General features: G+C 54.5%; 1 non-coding gene across 1 annotated transcript; it reads right to left on the reverse strand.

The window, feature by feature from the left end:
• Positions 1-1,181: 1,181 nt before the first annotated feature.
• On the reverse strand, positions 1,182-1,254 carry trnar-ucg (transfer RNA arginine (anticodon UCG)). Its single transcript has one exon. It is a non-coding gene; the product is annotated as a tRNA-Arg (tRNA).
• Positions 1,255-23,186: the final 21,932 nt, after the last annotated feature.

Consider the following 23,186-nt stretch of genomic DNA (forward strand, 5'->3'; position numbering starts at 1 on the left):
TCTCTCTGACCAACTTCTCTCGTTCCATCACTCTCATCCTGATTCCCTCACACTCACTCCATCACTGTCATCCTGACCGTCTCACACTCACTCCATCGCTGTCTAAATAAACCCCTCACATTCACTCAATCTCCGTCAACCTGACCCCCTGACACTCACTCCATCCCTGTCACCCTGACGACATCACACTTGCTCCAACAACATCTCCCTTACACCCTCACTCAGTCAATCATTGTCACCCTGGCGCTCTCACTCTCACTCCATCTCCGTCACAATGACTCGGTCACACTCTCCATCACCGTCACCCTGACACACTCACACTCGCTCCATCACCGTCACCCTGATCCCCCTCACACTCGCTGCACCTCCATCACCCTGAACCTCTCACACTTACTCGATCAGAGTCGCCATGAACCACTCACAATCACTCCATCACCGTCACGCTGCATCCCACACATTCAATCCACCACCGTCACGCTGACCCCCTTACACTCACTCCATCACCGTCACCCTGACTCCCACACACTCACTCAATCACAGTCTACCTGACCAATGACCTGCTTGCATCGAAATATCCGCAGAAGTACTGGTACACCAATATGTTTGCTGAACAAGGCAACCATTCCGTGAGCGGGAATAGGATCCGGGCCACGGTGCTTAGAGTATCGCAACCTCACAAGTAAATAACAAGACAAGGCGATAGATACTATCGTATTTGGTCGAATTAAAAGCCCCTTTCTGAACATTTTCGTTGCAGATTATTTTCAACTTGTCTTCGAAGATTTGCAAAGTGGGAAAAGGCTATTCTGCCCATTCTGCATTGCGGCTAAACAAAGAGCCATCAATTCAAGTCGCAGTTTCCAACTTTGGCTCAAAGTCTTGTGTGTTCTAATGTTTCCAGGGCAAATGTCAATGAGGTTATCCTGTGTTCTTAAATGGCACAATAATGGGGCAGAAGTATGGCATTTTCACAACGAATTGTAACTCTTTTGAGGAGCTCATGCTCATTTCCACGCTCAGAGGGAGACACCCGAGACTGACAAAAGTGTCCGTTGTGGTGAGCTGAAATTTGAAATGGACAATAGAAAGGACACTAGTTTTAAATGCAGAAGCGACATTCCGACAAGAAAGTCATTGGGAAGCGTCAACACGGACCACCGTTAAAGAGAGACGTTCCCCCACGAGCCAGGTAGGACTCGAACCTATACTCTTCTGATCCGAAGTCAGACGCGTTATCCATTACGCCACTGGCCCGAATGTCGAATCCAATGCAGGCAGTATGCCGATATGTAATGTGATTGATTATCACGGAATCAGAATGAAAAAGGTGAGCAAGCAGCGAAGATAATCGCCAACACAGCTTCACTTGGAAGCTTCCAATTTCTGAAGCAGTGCCTTTCACTGGCAAAGGAGAAACATTTGTCCTCAGCTGCCTGCTTCAGGGTCGGCTCCTCCTCTGCTGGAAGTTTCCATCGTTTCATTCACAGTCACGACGCGATTACATGATCCACTCCAGTGAAAAAGTGTCATGGTGTCGTCCAAGCAAGACCCTGCAGAAACTCTGCGAGAGATCTCGGGTCATTTCGAGCTCAGGGTGTGGAATAAGACGAGATGCGTGACAGCTTTTATTGACGCCGCCACTTCACTGCCAATTAGCGGCTCAAAACGAGCCGTTGTGAGCATCAGCTTGATTTGTACCTTCCAGCAGTACATTTGCTAAACAACATCAGATAGATCCCATCCGGCGCAGGGATTTTTTCACACTCTATTTTCACACTCTGAAGTATTTCTAATAACTCTTCCTTGTGAACCTCAATCTCTTCTAAGTCTAGACGCAATTATCTCTATATCATCCTCGCCAACATTTTCACTTTCTGTAGCAAATACTGTCGAAAACTGTTTAAACTGTTTACTTAGTGCTTCCCCTATCTCATCTGACTCCACACACAACTTCCCACTAGTATCCTTGACTGTCCAAAAGCTAACTCTCGTCATTCTTTTATTCCTGACATACCTATGGAAAGCCTTAGGTTAACGCTGATCATATCAGCCAAAAACTTCTCATGTCTCCTCCTGACTCTTCTCAGCTCTCTTTTTAGGTCTTTTCTGACATCGTTGTAACCCTCGAGCGCTCCAACTGAGTTTTCACATTTTGTCCTAACAGAAGACTTCTTGTTCTTCTTGACAAGGACGTCATTGGGAAGCGTCATTTGCTATCTCCCTGAACAACTTACACTCACTCCGTCACTGTCTCCCTCACACTCACTCCATCACCCATCACCCTGACCCTCTCACACTCAATCCATCACCGTCACGCTGACACCCTCACACTCGTTCCACCTCTTTCACCCTGATCCCCTCACACTCACTCCTTCGCAACCACTCTGAACCCCTCACACTCACTTGATCTCCGTCATCCTGACAACCTCACACTTGCTCCATCACCATCACACTGAACCTCTCTCAATCATACCATCACCATCATCCTGATCCCTCGCACTCACTCCATCACCGTCACCCTGGCCCCCTCACTCTCATTCGAGTACCGTCATCCTGACCCTCTCAGAATCACTCCATCACCGTCACAGTACATCACTCACATTCACTCCATCTCCATCATCCTGACACTCTCAGAATCCCTCAATCACCGTTACACTGAACCCCTCACACTCACTCCATCACAGTCTCACTGAAATGCTCACACTCACTCCATCATATCATGCTGACCACCTCACACTCACTCCATCACTGTCACCCTGACACCCTCACACTCACTCCATCACTGTCACCCTGAACCCCTCACACTCACTCCACCTCCGTCAACCTGAATCCCTCAATCTGACTCCATCTCTGTCACCCTGACCCCCTCACACTCACTCACTTACCGTAACCATGAACCCCTCACACTCACTCCAACTCAGTCACACTTACACCCTCACACTCGCTCCACCTCCCTCACCCTGAACCTCTCGCACTCACTCCATCACTGTCGCTCTGACATCCTCACACTTGCTCCACCTCTTTCACCCTGACCCCCTCACAATTACTCCAACACCATCGCCCTAACACTTTTCCTCTCACTCCATCACCGTCACCCTGACCCCCTCACAATCACTCTATCACGGCCACCCTGAAACACGCACATGCACTCCACCTCTGTCACCCTGAGCCCCTCAAACGCACTTCATCTCCATCACACTGACCCCCTCATACTCACTCCATCACAATCACATTGAACCCCTCACATTCACTCCATCACCGTCATTCTGAACCACTCACACTCACTCCGTCACTGTCTCCCTGACCCCTTCACACTCGCTCCAACTCCGTCACTCTGAACGCCTCACACACTCCATCTCCATCACACTGACAACCTCACATTCGCTCCATCACCGTCACCCTGAACCATTCACACTCACTCCATCACCGTCACCCTGGACCCCTCATACTCACTCCACCTCCGTTAGCCTGAATCCCTCAAACTCACTCCATCTCCTTCACCCTAACCCCCTCACACACACTACATCAACCACGCCCTGACCCCCTCACACTCACTCCATCTCTGACACCCTGCACCCATCACACTCACTCCATCACCATCACCCTGAACCCCTCACACTCACCGCATTACCGTCTCCCTGAACCCGTCACACTCACTCCACCTCCGTCACCCTGAATCCCTCAAACTCACTCCATCTCCGTCACCCTCACCCCCTCACACTCAGTCCATCAACCACGCCCTGACCACCCCACGCTCACTCCATCTCTGTCACCATCACCCCCCACAGTTGCTCCATCACCATCTCCCTTACCCGCTCACACTCACTCCATCACTGTCATCCTGACTCCCTCACACTCACTCCATCACCCATCACCCTGACCCTCTCACATTCAATCCATCAGCGTCACGCTTCACCCTCACACTCATTCCAACACCGTCACACTGAACCCCTCACACTCACTTGATCTCCGTCATCCTGACAACCTCACACTTGCTCCATCACATCACACTGAACCTCTCTCAGTCATTCCATCACCATCATCCTGATCCCCTCTCTCTCACTCCATCACCGTCACCCTGGCCCCCTCACACTCACTCCAGCACCGCCACCCTGACACTCTCAGAATCACTCCATCACCGAAACAGTAAAACTCTCACATTCACTCCATCTCCGCCACCTTGACACTCTCAGAATCCCTCGATCACCGTTACACTGAACCCCTCACACTCACTCCATCACCGTCTCACTGAAATGCTCACACTCACTCAATCATGTCATCCTGACCACCTCACACTCACTCCATCACTGTCACCCTGAACCCCTCACACTCACTCCATCACCGTCACCCTGAACCCCTCACACTCACTCCACCTCCGTCAACCTGAATCCCTCAAACTCTCTCCATCTCTGTCACCCTGACCCCATCACACTCACTCCATCAACCACGCCCTGAACCCCTAACACTCACTCCATCACCGTCACCCTGACTCCCTCACACTCACTCCATCACCGTCACCCTGAACCCTCACACTCACACAATCACAGTCTCCCTGACCCACTCTCACTCACTCCATCACCGTCAACCTGACCCCCTCACACTCGCTCCACCTCCATCACCCTGAACCTCTCGCACTCACTCCATCACTGTCGCCCTGACATCCTCACACTCGTTCCACCTCTTTCACCCTGACCCCCTCACAATCACTCCAACACCATTGCCCCAACACTTTTACACTCACTCCATCTCCGTCACCCTGACCCCTTCACGCTCACTCCATCACCGTCACCCTGACCCGCTCACACGCACTCCATCACCGTCATGCTGACTCTGTCACACTCACTCCATCACACATGCCCTGACACACTCACACTCATTCAATCACCGTCACCCTGACTCCCTCACACTCACTTCATCACCGTCATCCTGACCCCTTCACACTCACTCCATCACTGTCACGCTGAACCACTTCTATTCACCCCATCTCCCTCATCCTGACACCGACTTCATCCCTCCATCACAATTGCACTGAACCCCTCACACTCACTCCATCACCCTGAACCCTTCACACTCACGAAAGCACCATCATCCTGAACCCCTCACACTCACTCCATCACTGTCTCCCTGACCCCTTCACATTCACACCATCACCGTCACTCTGAACCCCTCACACACTCCATGTTCATCACACTGACAACCTCACATTCGCTCCATCACCCTCACCCTGACTCCCTCACACTCACTCCATTACCGTCAGCCTGACCTCTTCACACCCACTCCATCACCTTCACCCTGGCCCACTCACATTCACTCCAGCTCCATCACACTGAATCCCTCACACTCACTCCATCACTGCCAACCTGACCCTCTCACACTCACTCCATCTCCACCATCCTGACCCCCTCACACTCACTCCATCACTGTCACTCTGACCCCCTCACACTCATTCCATCACTCTGAACCCTTCACACTCACGAAATCACCGACATCCTGAACCCCTGACACTCACTTCATCACCATCACTCTGAACCCCTCACACTCTCTCCATCACCACCACCCTGAAACACGCACACTCACTCCACCTCTGTCACCCTGAACACCTCAAACTCACTCCATTTCCATCACCCTGATACCCTCACAATCACTCCATCACCTTCAACCTGGCCCACTAACACTCACTCCATCTCCGTCACCCTGACTCCCTCACACTCACTCCATCACCGTCAGCTTGACCTCCTCACACCCACTCCATCACCATCACCCTGACGCCCTCAAACTCACTCCATCACCATCTCCCTTACCCCCTCACATTCCCTCCAACACCGTCATCCTGACCACCTCACACTCGCTCCACCTCTTTCACCATGATCCCGTCATACTCTCTCCATCACCATCAATCTGAAACCCTCACACTCACTGGATCTCCGTCATCCTGACAACCTCACACTCGCTCCATCAATGCCACACTGAACCTCTCTCAATAACTCCATCACCATCACCCTGATCCTCCGACACTCACTCCATCACCGTCACCCTGGCCCCCTCACGCTCACTCCATCAACAACGCCCTGAACCCCTCACACTCACACCAGCACCGTCACCCTGACACTCTCAGAATCACTCATCACCTTCACAGTAAAACTCTCACATTCACTCCATCTCCATCATCCTGACACCCTCACAATCCCTCGATCACCGTTACACTGAACCCCTCACACTCACTCCATCACTGTCACACTGAAATGCTCACATTCACTCCATCGTGTCATCCTGAACCACTCACACTCACTCCATCACCGTCACCCTGAACCCCTCACACTCACACCACCAAAGTTTAACTGAATCCTTCAAACTCACTCCATCTCCGTCGCCCTCACCCCCTCACACTCACTCCATCAACCACGCCCTGATCTTCTCACACTGACTCCATCTCAGTCACCCTTCACCCATTACACTCCCTACATCACCATCACCCTGAACTCCTCACACTAACTCCATTACCGTCACCCTGAACCCGTCACACTCACTCCACCTCCGTCAACCTGAATCCCTCAAACTCACTCCATCACCGTCTCACTGATCCACTCACATTCACTCCATCACTATCTCCCTGAACCCATTACACTCACTCCCTCACACTAACTCCATCAACCAAGCCCTGACACGCTCTAACTCACTCCATTTCTGTCACCCTGCACCCATCACACTCACTCCATCTCCATCACCCTGAAACCCTCACACTCACTCCATCACCGTCTCACTGAACCACTCACATTCACTCCATCACTATCTCCCTGAACCCATTACACTCACTCCATCACTGTCTCCCTCACCCTCACTCCATCACCCATCACCCTGACCCTCTCACACTCAATCCATCACCGTCACACTGACTCCCTCACACTCGTTCCAGCACCGTCACACTGTCCAATCACTCACTCCATCACTGGCCCCCTACCCACTCACACTCGCTCCATCACCGTCACCATGACCACCTCACACTCACACCATCCACCCTCACCCCACCCTCCTCACGCTCCCTCCATCACTGTCACCGTGACTCGCTCACACTCACTCCATCACCGTCACCCTGAGCCCCACACGCTCACTCATCACTGTCACCCTGAACCCCACATGCTCACGCCATCACTGTCATCCTGACCACCTCACACTCACTCCATCACCGTCATCCTGACCACTTCACACTCAGTCCTTCACCTTCACTCTGACCCCTGAACACCCACTCCATCTCCGTCAAACTGACTCCATTGATCTCACTTCATCAGCGTCGCACTGAACCCGTCACACGCAATCCATCACCCTCACCCTGACCCCCTCACAGTCACTCCATCGCCATCAGCCTGACACCCTCACATTCATTCCATCACCGTCACCCAGATCCCCTCACACTCACTCTATCATCGTCGCACTGACCCACACACACTCATTCCATCACCATCACCCTGATGTTCTCACACTCACTCCATCATCGTCACCCTGACCCCCTCACACTCAGCCATCTGTGTCACACTGACCCCATCACACTCACTTCATCTCTGTAACCCTGATCAACTCACACACATTCCATCGCTGTCACCCTGACACCGACACACTAACTCCTTCTTCATCATTTTGACCCCCTCACACTCACTCCTTCACCGTCACAAAATCCCCTCACACGCACCCCATCTCCGTCACAGTGACCCCCTCACACTGACTCATCACCGTCACCCTGAACCCCACACACTCACTCCATCACTGTCACCATGACCACCTCGCACTCACTCCATTGCCGTCAGCCTGACTCCCTCACACTCATTTCATCATCGTCTCCCAGACCCCCTCATACTCACTCCATCAACATCACACTGACCCACCCACACTCACTCCATCATCATCATCCTGACTCTCACACTCACTCCATCAATGTCAAACTGAACCCCTCACACTCATTCCATCACCGTCAGTCTGACCCTCTAACACTCACTCCATCATCATCACCTTGACCCCCACACCCTCACTCATCACCGCCACCCTGAACCCCACACGCTCACTCCATCACCGTCACCCTGACCACCTCACACACACTACATCACCGTCACCCTGACCACCTCACATTCACTCCATCACCGTCATCCTGACCACCTCACACTCACTCCATCACTGTCACCCTGACCACCTCACATTCACTCCATCACCTTAATCCTGACCACCTCACACCCACTCCTTCACCTTCACCCTGAACCCTTCGCACTCCTCCATCTCCATCATCCTGACATTCTCACACTTACTCCATCACCGTCACACTGAAATGCTTACATTCACTCGATCACCATCATGCAGACCCCCTCACACTCGCTCCATCTCCGTCGCCCTGACTCGGTCACACCCTCCATCACCGTCACCCTGACACCCTCACACTCGCTCCATCACCTTCACCCTGACCCTCTCACATTCACTCCATCACATTCTCCCTGACCCACTCACACTCGTCCATCACTGTCACCCTGATCCCCCTCACACTTGCCCATCACCCTCTCTCTGACCCTCTCGCACTCCTCCATCACTGTCAGCCTGAAACAAGCACACTCACTCCACCTCCGTCAACCTGAACCCCTCAAATTCACTTCATTTCCGTCAACCTGACCCCCTCATACTCACTCCATCAACCACGCCCTGACCCCCTCACACTCACTCCAGCACCGTCACCCTGATCCCCTCACACTCGCTTCACTTCCATCACCCTGACCCCCTCAAACTAACTCCATCACCATCACCCTGACCCCCTCACACTCACTCCATCACTGTCACTCTGACGTTCTCACTCAATCAATCACTGTCACCCTGGCACTCTCACACTCGCTCCATCACCGTCCCCATGACCTTCTCACATTCACTCCATCACGGTCTCCCTGACCCACTCTCACTCACTCCATCACCGTCACGCAGCATCGCTCGCATTCACTCCACCACCCTCACCCTGACACCCTCACACTCGCTCCATCACTGTCACCCAGACCCTTTCACATTCACTCCATCACCATCACCCTGACCCCCACACCTCGCTCCATCATTGTCACCCTGAACCCCTCACACTCACTCCATCACCGTCACAAAGAACCCCTCACATTCACTCCATCTCTGTCACCCTGACCCTCTCACACTCACTCCATCTCTGTCTCCCTGACTCACTCCTTCACCGTCACCCTGACCCTCTCACACTCACTCCATCACTGTCTCCCTGACTCACTCCTTCACCGTCACCCTGACCCTCTCACAATCACTACATCAACGTCACCCTGACCCTCTCACACTCACTCCATCACTGTCTCCCTGACTCACTCCTTCACCGTCACCCTGACCCTCTCACAATCACTCCATCAACGTCACCCTGAGCCCCTCACACTCACTCAATCATAGTCTCCCTCTCCCTCTCTCACTCACTCCATCACCCTCATCCTGACCCCTCACACTCACTCCATCACCGTCACCCTGAGCCCCTCACACTCACTCCATCACCGTCACCCTGACCCCCTCACACTCACTCAATCACAGTCTCCCTGAACCACTCTCACTCACTCCATCACCCTAATCCTGACCCCCTCACACTCGCTCTATCACCGTCACACTGACACTTTCACACTCACTCCATCACCGTCATCCTGAACCCCTCACACTCACTCCATCACAGTCTCACTGACCTCCTCACACTCGATTCATCACCTTCACTCTGAACCCCTCACACACTCCATCTCCATCACACTGACAACCTCACATTCGCTCCAACACCATCACCATGACTCCCTCGCAGTCACTCCATGACCGTCACCCTGACCCCCTCACACTCACTCCATCACCATCACCCTGACCCCCTCACACTCACTCCATCACGGTCATCCTTACTCCCTCACGCACACTCCTTCACTGTCAACCTGACGCTCTCACACTCACTCCATCTTCCTCATCCTAAACTCCTCACATTCACTCAATCTCCGTCACCATGACCCCCTCGCACTCAATCCATCACCATCACCCTGAACCCCTCACACTCACTCCATCACTGTCAGCCTGACCCCCTCACACTCATCCATCGCCGTCACGCTGACCCTCTCGCACTCACTCCATCACCGTCACCCTGACACCATCACACTCGCTCCACCTCCATCACCCTGGCCCCCTCACACTTGTTCCATCACAGTCACCCTGACCCCCTCACACTCACTCCATCACCGTCATCCTGACTCCCTCACACTCACTCCATCGCCAACTCAATAAACCCCTCACATCCACTTAATCTCTAACACCCTGGCGCCCTCACACTCACTCCATTACAGTCACCCTGACCCCTCACACTCGCTCCATCTCCATCATCCTGTCCCACTCTCACTCGCACCTCCTCCATCTCCCTGAACCCCTCACACTCACTCCATCACTATCTCCCTGACCCCCTCACACACGCTCCATCACCGTTACGCTGATCCCCTCACACTTGCTCCAACACCTTTTCCCTCACACTCTCGCATTCACTCCGTCACAGTCTCACTGACCCACTCTCACTCACGACATCGCCGTCACCCTGACCCCTTCACACTCACTCCATCACCGTCGCCCTGACTCCCTCACAGTCACTCCGTCACCATCACCCTGAACCCCTCACACTCGTTCCATCACATTCACTCTAACCCACTAACACTCACTCCATCACCGTCACCCTGACTGGGTCCATCTCCATCACCCTGACCCCCTCAAACTCACTCCATCACCATCACCTTGACCCCCTCACATTCACTCCATCACCGTCACCCAGACCCCCTTACACTCACTCCATCACTGTCACCCTGAACCTATCACACTCACTCCATCACCGTCACACTGAGCACCTCACACTCACTCCATCACTGTCACCCTGAACCCCTCACACTCAATCCACCTCCTTCAGCCTGACCCCCTCACACTCACACCATCAACCACGCCCTTAACTCCTCACACTCACTCCATTACCGTCACCCTGAACCCCTCACACTCACTCCACTTCTGTCAACCTGAATCCCTCAAACCCACTCCATCTTCATCACCCTGACGCCCTCACACTCACTACATCACCATCACCCTCACTCCCACACACTCACTCCATCACCGTCACCCTGAGCCCCTCACACTTGCTCCATCACCGTCACCCTGACCCCCTCACTCTCACACAATCACAGTCTCGTTGACCCTCTCTCACTCACTCCATCACCCTCATCCTGACCCCCTCACACTCACTCCATCACCGTCACACTGCCCCCTTCACACTCGCTCTATCTCCATCACACTGAACCCCTCGCACTCACCCATCACTGTCACCCTGACACCCTCCCTCTCGCTTCACCTCTTTCACCCTGACGCCCTCAGAATCACTCCAACACCATCGCCCTAACACTTTTACTCTCACTCCATTACCGTCACCCTGACCCTCTAACAATCACTCCATCACCGGCACCCTGACCCCCTCACACTCACTCCATCACTGTCACACTGAACCGCTCACATTCACTCCATCGCCGTCACCCTGACCACCTCACACTTGCTCCACCTCAATCACCCTGACCCCCTCAAACCCTCTCGATCACCATCACCCTGACCCTTTCACCCTCACTCCATCACTGTCTCCCTGACTCACTCCATCACCATCATCCTGAACCCCTCACATTCACTCCATCACTGTCTCCCTGACCTCCTGACACTCGCTCCATCACCGTCACTCTGAACCTCTTACACACTGCATCTCCATCACACTGACAACCTCACATTCGCTCCAACACCATCACGCTGACTCCCTCACACTCAATCCATCACTGCCAGCCTCACCCCCTCACACCCACTCCATCACCGTCACAATGACCCCCTCACACTTCCTCCATCACGGTCTCTGTGACCTGCTCGCACTCACTCCATCACGGTCACACTGACTCCCTCACACTCAATCCTTCACTGTCACCCTGATGCTCTCACACTCACTCCATCTTCGTCACGGTGAACCCATCACACTCATTCCATCACCATCACCATCAACCCCTCATACTCATGCCACCTCCATCACCCTAAACCCCTCACATTCACTCAATCTCCGTCATCCTGCCCCCATCACACTCAATCCCTCACCGTCACCATGAACCCCTCACACTCACTCCACCTCCGTCAACCTGAATCCCTCAAACTCACTCCATCTCCGTCACCCTGAACCCCTCACACTTACTCCATCAACCACACCGTGACCCCCTCACACTCACTCCATCGCTGTCACCCTGACCCCCTCACACTCACTCCATTACTGTCACCCTGACACCCTCACACTCACTCAATCTCCGTCACACTGAACCACAAACATTCATTCCTTCAGTGTCTCGCTGACCCTCTCACACTCACTCCATCACCGTCACCCTTACTCCCTCACACTCACTTCATCACTGTCATCCTGACCCCCTCACACTCACTCCATCACTGTCACCCTGACCCCCTCACACACTCCATCCAGGTCACAGTGAATCATTCACTTTCACCCCATCTCTGTCATCCTGACACCCTCAGAATCCCTCCATGACCGTTGCACGGATCCCTTCACACTCACTTCATCATTGTCTCCCTGACCTCCTCACACTCGCTCCTTCACTCTCTCCCTGACTCTCTCGCGCTCACTCCATCACCGTCACCCTGACCCCCATTACATTCACTCCATCACCGCTACCCTGACCCACTCACATTCGTTCTATCATCGTCACCCTGACCCTCTCACACTCGCTCCATCACCGTCACCCTGACTCCTTCACACCCTCCATCACCGTCAACCTGACCCCCCTCACACTCACTCCATCACCATCACCCTGACCCCCTCAAATTCACTCCATCACCGTCGCCCTGACCCTCACACACTCTCTCCATCACAGTCACCGTGATCCATCACAATCGCTCCACCTCCACCACCCTGACCCACTCTCACTCGTTCCACCTCCATCACCCTGAACCCCTCACACTCACTCCATCGCTGTCACCCTGACCCCCTCACACTTGCTCCATCACCTTCTCCCTCACCCTCTCGGACTCACTCCATCACAGTCTCCCTGACCCACTCTCACTCCCTCCATCACCGTCACCCTGACCAACTCACACTCACTCCATCACCGTCACCATGACTCCCTCACACTCATTCCATCACCATCACCCTGACCCCCTCACATTCATTCCATCACCGTCACTCCAACCCTCTAACACCGTAACCCTGACTTGGTATCACCTTCCATCACCATCACCCAGACCCCCTCACACTCACTCCATCACCGTCACCCTGACCCCCTCAGACACACTCCATCACCGTCACCCTGACCCCCTCACACTTGCTCCATCACCGTCTCCCTGGCCCCCTCACTCATTCAACCACTGTCACCCTGGCGCTCTCACACTCACTCCATCTCCATCACCCTGACTCGGTCACACCCTCCATCGCCGTCACACTGACACTCTCACACTCACTCCATCGCAGTCACCCTGACCACCTTACACTAGCTCCAACACTATCACCCTGACCCTTTCACATTCGTTCCATCACCGTCACTCAGACCCCCACACACTCGCTCCATCATTGTCACCCTGAACCCCTCACACTCACTCCATCACCGTCATCCTGAGTCCCTCACACTCGCTCAATCACCGTCACCCTGACTCCCTCAATCTCAGTCCATCACCGTCACCATCACTCCCTCACACTCGCTCCATCACTGTCACCCTGACCCTTTCACATTCACTCCATCACGGTCACCCTAACCCCCACACACTCACACAATCTACGTCACACTGAACCACAAACATTCATTCTAGCAGTGTCTCGCTGACCCTCTCGCACTCACTCCATCACTGTCTCCTTGACCCGCTCCATCACCATCACCCTGATCCCCTCACACTCGCTCCACCTCCATCACCCTGAACCCCTCACACTTACTCCATGACCGTCACCCTGACTCCCTCACACTCACTCCATCACCGTTAACCGGACCCCCATTACATTCACTCCATCTCCGCTACCCTGACCCCCTCACATTCGTTCCATCACCGTCACTCTGACCCTCTCACTCAGTCAACCACTGTCACCCTGGCGCTCTCACACTCACTCCATCTCCATCACCCTGACTCGGTCACACCCTCCATCGCCGTCACACTGACACTCTCACACTCACTCCATCACACTCACTGTGATCCGTCACAATCGCTCCACCTCCATCACCCTGAACCACTCTCACTCGTTCCACCTCCATCATCCTGAACCCCTCACACTCACTCCATCACTTTCACCCTGACTCCCTCACACTCGCTCCATCACCATCACCCTGACTCCCTCAATCTCAGTCCATCACCGTCACCATCACTCCCTCACACTCGCTTCATCACCGTCACAATGAACCCCTCACATTCACTCCATTTCTGTCACCCTGACCCTCACACACTCTCTCCATCACAGTCACCGTGATCCATCACAATCGCTCCACCTCCATCACCCTGAACCACTCTCACTCGTTCCACCTCCATCACCCTGAACCCCTCACACTCACTCCATCACTTTCACCCTGACCCCCTCACACTTGCTCCATCACCTTCTCCCTCACCCTCTCGGACTCACTCCATCACAGTTTCCCTGACCCACTCTCACTCACTCCATCACCGTCACACTGACCCCCACACACTCGCTCCATCACCGTCACCCTGACTCTCTCACACTCACTCCACCTCCGTCACCCTTACTCTCTCGCACTCTCGCCATCACTGTCACCCTGACTCCCAAACACACACTCAATCACAGTTTCCCTGACACCGTACACTCAATCCATTACTGTCACCCTGACCCCCTCACTCTCGCTCCATCTCCATCACCCTGAACCTCTCACACTCACTCCATCACCGTCATCCTGACAAACTCAGACTCACTCCATCACTGTCACAATAACCCTCTCACTCTCGCTCCACCACCATCACCCTGAATCCCTCACACTCGCTCCATCACCGTCACACTGACCCCTCACAATCACTTCATCACTGTCACCCTGGCGCTCTCACTCTCACTCCAGCACCGTCACCCTGACCCTCTCACACTCACTCCATCTCCGTCTCCCTGAATCCCTCAAACTCACTCCATCTCCATCACAATGACCCCGTCACACTCACTCCATCACTGTCAGCATGACCCACTCACACTCACTCCATCACCGTCACCCTGACCCCCTCACACTCACTCCATCATGTCACCCTGACCCCCTCACACTTGCTCCATCACCGCCTCCCTGGCCCCCTCACTCAGTCAACCACTGTCACCCTGGTGCTCTCACACTCACTCCATCTCCGTTACCCTGACTCGGTCACACCCTCCATCGCCTTCACACTGACAGTCTCACACTCGCTCCATCACCGTCACGCTGACCCTCTCACATTCACTCTATCACAGTCACCCTGACCCACTTACACTAGCTCCAACACTGTCAGCATGACCCACTCACACTTACTCCATCTCCATCACCCTGACACCCTCACACTCGCTCCATCGCCGTCACAATGAACCCCTCCCATTTACTCCATCTCCGTCACCCTGAACCCCACACACTCACTCCGTCACCGTCACCCTGCCCCACTCACACTCACTCCATCACTGTTACCCTGATCACCTCACACTTGCTCCATCACCGTCTCCCTGACCCCCTCACACTCACTCCACTTCCATTACCCTGACCCCCTCAAACTAAATACATCACCGTCACCCTGACCCCATCACACTCACTCCATCACTGTCACCCTGACCCCCTCACTCAATCAATCACTGTCACCCTGGCGCTCTCACACTCGCTCCATCTCTGTCACCCTGACCCTCTCACATTCACTCCATCACAGTCTCCCTGACACACTCTCACTCACTCCATCACCGTCACGCTGCATCCCTCGCATTCACTCCACCACCGTCACCCTGTCCCCCTTACACTCACTCCATCACCATCACCCTGACATCCTCACACTCGCTCCATCACCGTCACTCTGACCCCCACACACTCGCTCCATCATTGTCACCCTGAACCTCTCACACTCACTCCATCACCGTCATCCTGACTCCCTCACACTCGCTCCATCACCGTCACCCTGACTCCCTCAATCTCAGTCCATCACCGTCACCATCACTCCCTCACACTCGCTCCATCACTGTCACCCTGACCCTTTCACATTCACTCCATCACCGTCACCTTAACCCGCACACACTCGCTCCATCATTGTCACTCTGACCTCCTCACACTCACTCCATCACCGTCGTCCTGACTCCCACACACTCGCTCCATCACCGTCACCCTGACTCCCTCAATCTCAGTCCATCACCGTCACCATCACTCCCTCACACTCGCTCCATCACTGTCTCCATGACTCACTCCTTCACCGTCATCCAGAACCCGTCATACTAACTCCATCACTGTCTCCCTGACCCCATCACACTCGCTTCATTACCGTCATCCAGAACCCGTCACACACTCCGTCTCCATCACACTGACAACCTCACACTCACTCCATCACAATCACCCTGACCCCCTCACACCCACTCCATCGCCGTCGCTCTGGCCCACTCACACTCAATCCATCGCCGTCGCTCTGGCCCCCTCATACTTGCTCCATCACCGTCACCCTGACCACCTCACACTCACTCAATCACCATCACACTGACCCCCTCACACTCACTCCATCACTGCCACCCTGACCCCCTCACACTTGCTCCATCATCTTCTCTCTGACTCTGTCGCACTCACTCCATCACTGTCACCCTGACCCCCTCACACTCACTCAGTCACAGTCTCTCTGACCCACTCTCTCTCATTCAATCACCCTCATCCTGACTCCCTCACACTTACTCCATCACTGTCATCCTGACCGTCTCACACTCACTCCCTCGCTGTCTCAATAAACCCCTCACATTCACTCAATCTCCGTCAATCTGGCCCCCTCACACTTACTCCATGACTGTCACCCTGACCCCCTCACACTTGCTCCATCACCATCTCGCTGAACCCCTCACTCAGTCAATCACTGTCACTCTGGCGCTCTCACTCTCACTCCATGTCCGTCACCCTGACTTGGTCACACCCTCCATCACCGTCACCATGACACCCACACACTCGCTCCATCACCGTCACGCTGACCCCCTCACACTCGCTCCACCTCCATCACCTTGAAACCCTCACACTTACTCCATCACAGTCGCCCTGAAACACCCACGCTCACTCCATCACCGTCACACTGCATCAGTCGCATTCACTCCACCCAAGTCACCCAGACCCCCTTACACTCACTCCATCACCGTCACCCTGGCTCCCACACACTCACTCAATCACAGTCTTCCTGACCCCTTAAATTCACTCCATTACTGTCACCCTGACCCCTCACACTCGCTCCACCTCCATCACCCTGAACCTCTCACACTCACTCCTTCACCGTCACCCTGACAACCTCACATTTGCTCCATCACCGTCACCATAACCTTCTCACATTCTCTTCATCACCGTCATCCTGACCCCCTTCCACTCACTCAATCACTGCCACCCTGACCCCCTCACACTCCCTCCACCACCATCACCCTGAACCCCTCACACTTACTCCATCACAGTCGCCCTGAACCCTTCACACTCTCCCCACCATCGTCACACTGACCCCCTCACAATCACTGCATCACCGTCACCCTGACCCTCACACACTCAATCCATCACGATCACCCTGGGTCCCTCATACGCACTCCAACACTGTCACCCAGACCCCCTTCCACTCACTCCATCACCGTGACACTGACACCCTCACACACGCTCCATTACCGTCACCCTGACACACTCACACTCACTCCATCACTGTCTCCCTGACTAACTGCATTACCGTCATCCAGAAACCCTCACACTCACTCCATCTCCATCACCCTGAACCTTTCACACTCACGCCATCACAGTCACCCTGACAACCTCACACTCGCTCAGTCACCGTCACCATCACCCTCTACATTCTCTCCATCACCGTCTTCCTGACCTCCTTCCACTCACTCAATCACTGTCACCCTCACCCTCTCACACTCACTCCATCTCCATCACCCAGACACCCTCACACTCACTCCGTAACTGTCACCATGACCCACTCACACTCACTCCATCTCCGTCACCCTGACACCCTCACACTCACTCCACCACCGTCACAATGAACCCCTCACACTCGCTCCATCACCGTCACCCTGACCCTCTCACATTCACTCCATCTCCGTCACCCTGAGCCACTTCCACTCACTCCATCACCGTCACCCAGACCCCCTTCCACTCACTCCATCACTATCGCCCTGACCCCCTCACAATTGCACCACCTCTTTCATCCTGACTCCCTCACAATCAATTCATCACCATCCCCCTGACCTTCTCACACTTGCTCCACCTCCGTCAGTCTGATCCTCTCACACTCGTTCCATCGCCACCACACTGACCCCCTCACACTCGCTCCACCTCCATCACCCTGAACCCCTCACACTCGCTCCATCACCCTCATTCTGACCCACTCACATTCGCCCCATCACCGTCAACCTGACCTCCTCACAGCTGCTCGACCTCCATCACCCTGACTCCCTCAAGCTCACTTCATCACTGTCACCCTGACCCCCTCACACTTGCTCGTTCACCGTCTTCCTGACCCCCTCACACTCAGTCAATCACAGTCACCCTGGCGCTCTCACACTCACTTCATCTCCATCACCCTGACTCGGTCACACCCTCCCTCACCGTCACCCTGACTCCCCTTACACTCACTCCATCAGCGTCACCCTGATCCTCTCACATTCACTCCATCACCGTCGCCCTGACCCCCTTACACACACTCTAACACTGTCACCCTGACCCCCTCACACTTGCTCCACCTCCATCACCCTGAACCCCTCACACTCTCTCCATCACATTCACCCAGAACCCTTCACACTCACTCCGTCTCCGTCACCCTGACAACCTCACACTCACTCCATCACCATCACCCTGACTCCCTCACACTCACTCCATCACCGTAACCCTAACTCCCTCGCACTCTCGCCATCACCGTCACCCTGACCACCTCACACTCACTCGATCACAGTCTCCCTGACCCCCTGACACTCACTCCATCACTGTCACCCTGACCCCCTCACACTCGCTCCATCACCATCACCCTGACCCCCTCACAAACACTTAATAACCATCGACCAGACCCTCTAACATACATTCCATCAACGTCACCCTGACCCCCTCACACTCACTCCACCTCCATTACCCTGAGCCCCTCACACTCGCACCATCACCGCCACACTGACCAACCCACATTCACTCGATCACCATCACCCTGACCCCCTCACACTTGCTCCACCTCCATCACCCTGACCCCCTCAAACTCACTCCATTACTGTCACCCTGAAACCCTCACACTCTCTCCATCACAGTCACCCTGAACACTTCACACTCACTCCATCCCCTTCACCCTGACACACTCACACTTGCTCCATCACTGTCACCCTGACCCTCTCACACTCACTCGATCACCACAACCCTGACTCCCTCGCACTCTTGCCATCACCGTCACCCTGACCACCTCACACTCACTCAATCACCATCACACTGACCCCCTCACACTTGCTACACCTCCATCACCCTGATCCCCTCACACTCGCTCCAAATCCATCACCCTGAGTCCCTCACACTCGCACCATCAACGTCACCCTGACCCTCTCACATTCACTCCATCTCCGTCACCCTGAGCCACTTCCACTCACTCCATCACCGTCACCCAGACCCCCTTCCACTCACTCCATCACTATCGCCCTGACCCCCTCACAATTGCACCACCTCTTTCATCCTGACTCCCTCACAATCAATTCATCACCATCCCCTTGACCTTCTCACACTTGCTCCACCTCCGTCAGTCTGATCCTCTCACACTCGTTCCATCGCCACCACACTGACCCCCTCACACTCGCTCCACCTCCATCACCCTGAACCCCTCACACTCGCTCCATCACCCTCATTCTGACCCACTCACATTCGCCCCATCACCGTCAACCTGACCTCCTCACAGCTGCTCGACCTCCATCACCCTGACTCCCTCAAGCTCACTTCATCACTGTCACCCTGACCCCCTCACACTTGCTCGTTCACCGTCTTCCTGACCCCCTCACACTCAATCAATCACAGTCACCCTGGCGCTCTCACACTCACTTCATCTCCATCACCCTGACTCGGTCACACCCTCCCTCACCGTCACCCTGACTCCCCTTACACTCACTCCATCAGCGTCGCCCTGATCCTCTCACATTCACTCCATCACCGTCGCCCTGACCCCCTTACACACACTCTAACACTGTCACCCTGACCCCCTCACACTTGCTCCACCTCCATCACCCTGAACCCCTCACACTCTCTCCATCACATTCACCCAGAACCCTTCACACTCACTCCATCACCATCACCCTGACTCCCTCACACTCACTCCATCACCGTAACCCTAACTCCCTCGCACTCTCGCCATCACCGTCACCCTGACCACCTCACACTCACTCGATCACAGTCTCCCTGACCCCCTGACACTCACTCCATCACTGTCACCCTGACCCCCTCACACTCGCTCCATCACCATCACCCTGACCCCCTCACAAACACTTAATCACCATCGACCAGACCCTCTAACATACATTCCATCAACGTCACCCTGACCCCCTCACACTCACTCCACCTCCATTACCCTGAGCCCCTCACACTCGCACCATCACCGCCACACTGACCAACCCACATTCACTCGATCACCATCACCCTGACCCCCTCACACTTGCTCCACCTCCATCACCCTGACCCCCTCAAACTCACTCCATTACTGTCACCCTGAAACCCTCACACTCTCTCCATCACAGTCACCCTGAACACTTCACACTCACTCCATCTCCTTCACCCTGACACACTCACACTTGCTCCATCACTGTCACCCTGACCCTCTCACACTCACTCGATCACCACAACCCTGACTCCCTCGCACTCTTGCCATCACCGTCACCCTGACCACCTCACACTCACTCAATCACCATCACACTGACCCCCTCACACTTGCTACACCTCCATCACCCTGATCCCCTCACACTCGCTCCAAATCCATCACCCTGAGTCCCTCACACTCGCACCATCAACGTCACACTGACCACCTCACACTCACTCAATCACCATCACGCTGACCCCCTCTCACTTGCTCTACCTCCATCACACTGACCCCCTCAAACTCACTCCATTACTGTCACCCTGAACACTTCACACTCACTCCATCTCCGTCACCCTGACACCCTCACACTTGCTCCATCACCATCATCCTGACCCTCTCACACTCACTCCATCACCATAACCCTAACCTCCTCGCACTCTTGCCATCACCGTCACCCTGCCCACCTCACACTCACTCAATCACACTCTCCCTGACCCCCTTACACTAACTCCATCACTGTCACCCTGATCCCCTCACACTCGCTCCACCTCCATCACCCTGACGCCCACACACTCGCTCCACCTCCATCACCCTGAACCTCTCACACTCACTCCATCACCGGCACCATGACAACCTCACACTCGCTCCATCACTGTCACCCTGACCCTCTCGCATTCACTCCTTCACCGTCACCCTGAACCCCTTCCACTCACTCCATCGCTGTCACCCTGATCCCCTCACACTCGCTCCACCTCCATCACCCCGAACCCCTCACACTCACTCCATCACACTCGCCCTGAACCCCTCACAATCACTTCATCACCATCCCCCTGATCCTCTAACACGCATTCCATTACCGTCACACTGACCCCCTCACACTCAGTCGATCACTGTCATCCTGACGCTCTCACACTCACTCCATCTCGGTCACCCTGACCCCCTCACGCTCATTCCATCACCGTCATTCCGACCCTCTTACACTCTCTCCATCACCGTCTCCCTGACTTGGTCACACCCTCCATCACCGTCATGCTGGCCCCCTCACACTCACTCTATCACAGTCGCCCTGATGCCCTCACACTCACTCCATCACCATTTCACTGACCGCCGCACACTCACTCCATCAATGTCATCCTCATGCTCTCACACTCACTCCATCACCATTACAATAAACCCCTCACATTCACTCCATCACTGTCACCCTGATCCACTCACACTCGCTCCACCTCATTCACCCTGAACCATGCGCACTCACTCCACCTGTCACCCTGAACCCCACACACTCGCTCAAGCACCGCCACCCTGACCCCTCACACTCACTTCATCTCCAACACCCTGACACCCTCATACTCACTCCATCACTGTCACATTGAGCCCCTTACATTCACTCCATCACTGTCACCCTGACCCCCTCACACTCGATACACCTCCATCACCGTGACCCCCCTCACACTCGCTCCACCTCCATCACCCTGAACCTCTCACACTCACTCCATCACTATCACACTGACAACCTCACACTCGCTCCATCACTGTCACCCTGACCCTCACACACTCACTCCATCACCGTCACACTGACACCCTCACACTCACTCCATTACTGTCACCCTGACCCCCTCACACTCGCTCCATTACCACACCCTGACGCCACTCACACTCACTCCATCACTGTCATCCTGACCCCCTCAGACTCACAAAATCAACGTCAACCTCAATCCCTTACACCCTCTCCATCTCCGTCATCCTGACACCCTCACACTGACTCCATCACCGTCACACTGAACCCCTCACTTTCACTCCAGCACTATCATCCTGACTCCTTCACACTCATTCCATCCCTGTCACCCTGACCGACTCACACTCACTCCATCACCATCATCCTGATCCCCTCACACTCAATCCTTCACTGTCACCCTGATACTCTCACATTCATCCATCACTGTCACCCTGACCTCCTCACACTCACTCCATCTCCTTCATCCGGAAACCCTCACACTCGCTCCATCACTACAACCTGACGCCCCTCAAACTCACTCCATCACTGTCATCCTGACCCCCTCAGACTCACAAAATCACCGTCAACCTCAATCCCTCACACCCTCTCCATCTCCGTCATCCTCACATTCTCACACTTACTCCATCACCGTCACACTGAAATGCTTACATTCACTCGATCACCATCA

The sequence above is a fragment of the Hemiscyllium ocellatum genome, chromosome 46, assembly GCF_020745735.1.
Source record: "Hemiscyllium ocellatum isolate sHemOce1 chromosome 46, sHemOce1.pat.X.cur, whole genome shotgun sequence".
NCBI lineage: Eukaryota > Metazoa > Chordata > Chondrichthyes > Orectolobiformes > Hemiscylliidae > Hemiscyllium > Hemiscyllium ocellatum.